A 6,133-nucleotide genomic window follows, 5' to 3' on the forward strand; every position below is an offset into this window, starting at 1 on the left:
CATGCATTCTTAAAAATAGGTATACCAACATCCCTATTATATGGCCCATGCTACAAAATGGGAGGATGAGGACATTTGTAAATACAGATGGGGTTGAGCAGCAGTGTAAGCTCCAGGGGTCACAGAGTGTGCAGAGGTCCGTATTTCCAACAACTACACTATCAGTAATGGTAAAATCACTATGAATCACATTATGTTTGTGCAATCCTTTCATTACGTGCACTCTATGAGTGAACCTTATGCTGTTACTTTAAATGTTTTCATCTACAGCCTACTGTCTTTACAAATTAGGGGCCTTATCATTAACCACTTGCTGTCCGGAGCAATTTCTTAATATTTGCACACACATGATAAAATCTGAATTTTTGGCTAGAAAACATCTTAAAACCCCCAAACAATGATATATTTTCTGAAAGCAGAGGCCCTGTAGAATAAAAAAATGCTAGTTGCAATTTTTTAAGTTGCACTGTACTTGCGCAAATGTTTATAAAACTTGTATTTTTAGGGTTAAAATACACTAATCTTAAATTTAGTGCACAGAAACAGAATATAATACCCAATTTTTTGGTAAAATATAAAAGACGGGGTCACATCAGGTAAACAGATACCAAATATGTCAAGTCTTAAAATTGCGTTCGGCCGTGAAGCCGCAAAAAACTACAATACCCAACATTTCCCATATGGGACATTATAAAAGCTTTTACTGCTCATCAGTTAAGTGTTAACAGTGATTGATGACCCTAGAATTATTGCTCTCACTCCGACGTTCACGGCAATATGTAACATGAGTAATGCATTTTTTGTTTTTGCACGTAGGTGCACCGACGAGTGTTTGCGTATGTATATGCATGCACGTGGTGGGCGGTGAACTTTAAAAAAATGTGTTTGCATTTTTTTAATTTTTTTATATGTTACTTTAATTTTTTTACCTTTTTAAGCACTTTTTTTTCTACACTAACTGTATTGCTATTACATAGGGGGCTAACAAAAGCAACTAGGTCCTCTTTATGGGGACATCAGGGGTCTTTCAGACCCCTAATGGCACCTAGGGACCCCCAAAGAAGCTAAGAAAGCAGATATCTGCTTCACCAGCTTCTTCTCCTGGCTCTAAGAGCCAGAGAATGTACACAGTGATACAGGAAGTGATGTAATACACATCACTTCAGGGTCCAGTGATCAGAGAAGAGATCAGCAGCTGGAAGCCTGCTGAACTCTCTTTGATTGTTGCAGGGAGAACCGCTGTGCCGGTCCTGGGCCTGCATGGGGGACAGCAGAGCCCAGGGAAGCAGGCGGCGACGGAGGGGGGAGCTATTCTGCCGATCGCTACAAACAATCCAGAGATCGTATAGACGCTGGATCGCTTGTATCTTAATAGCCATCACCGGCTGTTTAAAATGACAGCAAGAACATGGCTGCAGCAGCAGCAGCTGTGTTCTTGGTATAACCACTTCTGTACCCGGCCGTATATGTACGGCCCCCCGCAACAAGTGGTTAAAGCCCACTAGACTGTCTAGGTCTGAGAAAAAACAGAAAAGGTTTGCATCTTTTTCCGTTTTTCACACCTAAACGTGACAGGTCAAAGGTTGTAATTGGACTCACAGGCATTTACATTCGCCTGCCCAAAAAAACTGATTGGACAAGGATTTCACAAAAGTGGCATTGGTTCTGCTCCGATTCAGCAGGGGATCTGTTCTTGAATCAGAACCGATGATTCCCATGTAAAAGAGGCCTAAGGACTGTCATATTTCTTTCTCTGCATAACCATTGTGTGCAGAAATTTAACCATATATGGTACTTCCACATCTCTGAAAAATGTTTAAAAATAGAAAAGTAGTGTGTCTTTTTATAGACTCTCTGTTGTCTGCTTAGTAATGGAAATTCTGGGGATTTCCTAACAGCCGATCACTCTGATGGGGACTATCTTCAGGAAAATAAAGTGGAATGAGTGCTGGGAGTTTCCCTGATAAACACATTGCATATAGTTGTTCAATATGCACTCCACAGCCGAGTCTCTGTTATTCCTGGCTCCAATATAAACAATCGCTCATAGCCTCGTACTGGCTGAGTCATAACGGCTTTCCCTGTAACTCCTGTTGGCATTACTGAAACTAGGAGGGAAACGCAGACTGGTTTCAGAAGACGTGACCTCTTCATGTCTGCTTTTAAAAAAAAGCAGCAAATTAGAAAGTGTCCAGACCATTATGCTCTGAGCAACACACTGGAAAAATGTCTAACCCTCCTTTCTGGTCTTGAAATTCTTCTCTTCAGACTAATACCTCAAAAAGAATGTCTGCAATGTGTTTTTCCACAGAAAAAATATTTTCTGATTCTGCATCTGGGTGAAAAAAGTTCCATAGGTCTAGTACACAGGAAGCAAACTTGAGACCTTGGCAGACTCTAGACATATGCGATTCGTTTCGGAAAAATGTGTTATTCAGATGAATTGTCGTTATTCGGAGATTCAGATATATCCGAATCTCCAAATGACAGAAATTACTAATGCAAACGAATCCGAATTTCCGATAACGAACATTTCAGACGAAATTCGTTAGCGGTAGTATTGGCGAGTTTTCCCTCCAGACAATTTTTCATTGCAGCAAAGTGACATTAGACAAAGGTCAGCAGAAGAAAGAAAAAAATAAAAGCGTGAGGTTTCCCTCCCAATTGATACCAGACCCTTTAGATCTGTTAGGAATGTTAGGAGGGAGCCCCAAGTTAAAAATAAAAAAAGTGCGTGGGGTTCCTCCAAAAGCCATTCCAGGTCCTTGATCCGAGCAGAGGCCCAGCAGGCCACGTGCCATCTGCATTGGGAATTACCTCTTCCCCACAACCCTAACACGGTGGTTGTGGGGGTCTGTGGGCAGGGGGGCTTATTTGCATCATGGTACACCTTTAATTAAGGAGGCACCCAGGTGACCCCCCCTTGTGAATGAGTAAGGGGTACTTGTACCCCTACTCATTCACTAAAGGGTTAAACAAAAATGTAAATAATTATGTGCACATCTTAATTAAAGGGGTACCCTGATGCAAATAAGCCCCCTGCCCGCAGACCCCCACAACCACCGTGTCAGTGTGTCATTTTTTTGGGGGGTGGGGTTCCCCCTTAAACTTCCTACCAGACCTAAAGGGCCTGGTACGGCCTTTGGGGGGAACCCCACCCACTTTTTTAATTTTTAACTTGGAGGGGTCCCTGCTAATGTTCCTACCAGACCTAAAGGAGGGTCTGGTATGGATCGGGAGGGGAACCTCACACTTTTTTTTTCTTCTGCGAACTGTAGTAAAAGTCATTTTTTCTTCCTTTTGTCTAATGTCACTTTACTGCAACGAAAATAAGTCCGGAACTAAAATTCATACATACTGGCGCTACGAATTTTGTCTGAATCCCGAAACAAATTGACTTTCGGACCTGCATCCCAAAAAACAAAATAACAAAAACTCAGAATGAAAACAAAACTAAACAAACTAAAACACATGTCTAGCAGACCTCCACAGTTCACCACTTTCGTCTGCTTTAGGAAGAGTACTGAGCTCAATAACGTAACAGACCCAAGCACTGCTTATAAGAATTGCACAAGAGCTCTCTTTTGAGGCTTACACATTTTTGAAAATATGCAGATAGAAACTTGCTGCATTTAAAAAAAAATAGGACATGTAGCATTTTTAACCATTAAAGAGTATCTATAGTAATAAATCAATAAATCAATAAATAAACATGTATATCAATATTGAATTTGTATACATTCTATCCCACTCCTGATGACCATATTGATCTAGAAGTTTGTAAACTTACTTATTGAAGATGCCCATAGGATGTACTTCCATAATACACTGAGTCCTGTGAATATGCACTTCCTTGTGTCACAACTCACAGAGCCTGCCTTCTGAACTACAACTCAGCGTCTGAACAATGTAACATTATCATTGCTTTCTGGAAACAATGCATGGTGGGATATGTAATCTTAAAAAATCGAGATTGCATCACACCAAGCAGCGGGGAAAGAGATGCAAAGCACACTGGGATTCCAGGAAGTTGGCAGACAGAAGGCAGCACTTACTACATAAAAAGCGTCATGTCACTAAAAAGTGATACTTTGGTTAGTGGGTACAGTCAGCTCCTGGCTTCTTATGTGTCTTGGATACTCCAACAGAGAAGCTAGCTATACATAATTTGAATTTCAGCCAATTGCTGCTGAATTAGCCTAAACATAAGCTGTGGATGGCCACCATCAGCCCTTGTGGCCCTATCTAAACCCCCCAAAATAGGGACATTTTTTAAACTTACCGCTCCTTAAGTTCGACATACACTGCGTGAATTTAAGCCAAAATGGAAACTGCAGGGAATTCCTTCATTCCACGCTGCTTAGCATGGATGGAGGAATCTGTGATATTTTTAATTCAGTACAGTGTATGGCCATCTTAAGATGTGATTCTGCACAGGAAGATATACACATGATTTTTGGCTAGATCAGCTGGTGTTTTTCTGTACTTGCAGAAGATTTACTTAAACTGGCCATACATGGAGGGAATTTTGAATTGATGAGCCTGCCAAAATTCATTCTGTGAGTTGCCCTGTTGGTAGCCTGTTCAACATCCTTCATTCTGAAAGTATTATTTGCTGGCACAAAATTGTTAACCAAAGACCATCGTTACACTTAGCGGCAGAACACCACTGAGTATATGAGCATGTGTAGAGGAAAAGAGATGCTAGATCCTTGATGTTTTAGGAGTATATGAGTATACTGAGTATATGGCTTTAGTCTCAGGAGGGGTGGGCTTAATCTTTGTGCAGTCTGAGATAAGGCCTGAAGGGGATCCACAGAGACACAGGAATTTGAAGACTAAGCCAGGTTGCTGGTATGCTGTTGTCAGAATACCAAAGCGCAGCAGGGGGGATTCCCCTATCCACACTGTTTAAAGTGAATGGAGGAATTTGTTTGATTTTCTTTTTTTTTTTGTTCAGTGCGCAGCGTTAACGAAAAAATCTACTTGTGTATGGCCAGCTTAAGTCAGTAAAAGCAGCAGGAAGGCAATTAAGAAAGCCCAGTATGGCCAAAGCACAGGGCAGGGTTCCCTGGAGCCATGAGGAACATTTCTGCATCTACATGGTTCATTTAGGTTATATTTCGAAGACAAAAATTAAAAAGTGTGACTGCACACACCTACATAAGCCAGGCTTACTCTTCTGACCACATTAGTTTGCAATTTACAGTACATGCCCATGATTAGTTAGTTAGTTAGTAACCTCATTAATTTTGACATAGATTTGTCTCCATTTATTTGATGGAGCACGTTTGAATATAGGCCTTGGTCTGCCATATACCTATTGTGCTTTATGGGATAAGGAAATGCAGTCTAATGGGGGGGGTGAGGGGGGAGTTGTCTCGTATGACATGACTGTAAATGTACAACAGCATAATAAATGAAGAATCAATGTAAAAAGCTTACCATAGACTTATTTTACAGGCTCATAAAGATGGATACAGTAGATTCCCCGTTACACCAGTTAACAAACCCCGTACCCAGCAATTAAGCTGAATAAAAAATACAGCTTCCAGCTACAGATAAGAGCTAAATGTAGCTATAATAAAACAATTTGTATTGTAATGCTGATTTTATAGCTGACACCCTAATTGCAGCACACTATGACGATTGGCCGCTACTAGGTGTATCAGACCCCATAGATGTTTTTTACTGTTGAGTGTTCAGTCACAAAGAGCATGTTATTAACCATTTAGCATGTACGGAAAAGGGAATCATGACATATCAGACATTAACTGATAGTCTGTTAGGAGACCAAGTACAGCATGTCTACTTGAAAGTCATTTTAGAGAGCTGCAAAAGTCTACATCACATAAGTATACTGTAATGGTGGTTTGATTCCATTACAAAAATGAAAAATATTTGCACGTGTAGAAGCTTGAGAATTACAAAGTCCAAAGTAAGCATCAAGGTAGATGTAAACCCTAACTGAATGACATTTAGTTTTTTTAAGCGTTAAATATATTTTTCATGTTGAGTGCAGCATTGTAAGTAATGTGTATTTGAAACACTACCAGGTATGTATTACCTCTCACAGTGATCACATCACTCCCCCTCCATATAATGCCAGCTACTTTCTGGTACCCCAACAAAG

This window comes from Nanorana parkeri, unplaced genomic scaffold (assembly GCF_000935625.1).
Source record: "Nanorana parkeri isolate BGI_ZX_2015 unplaced genomic scaffold, ASM93562v1 scaffold976, whole genome shotgun sequence".
Classification (NCBI taxonomy): domain Eukaryota; kingdom Metazoa; phylum Chordata; class Amphibia; order Anura; family Dicroglossidae; genus Nanorana; species Nanorana parkeri.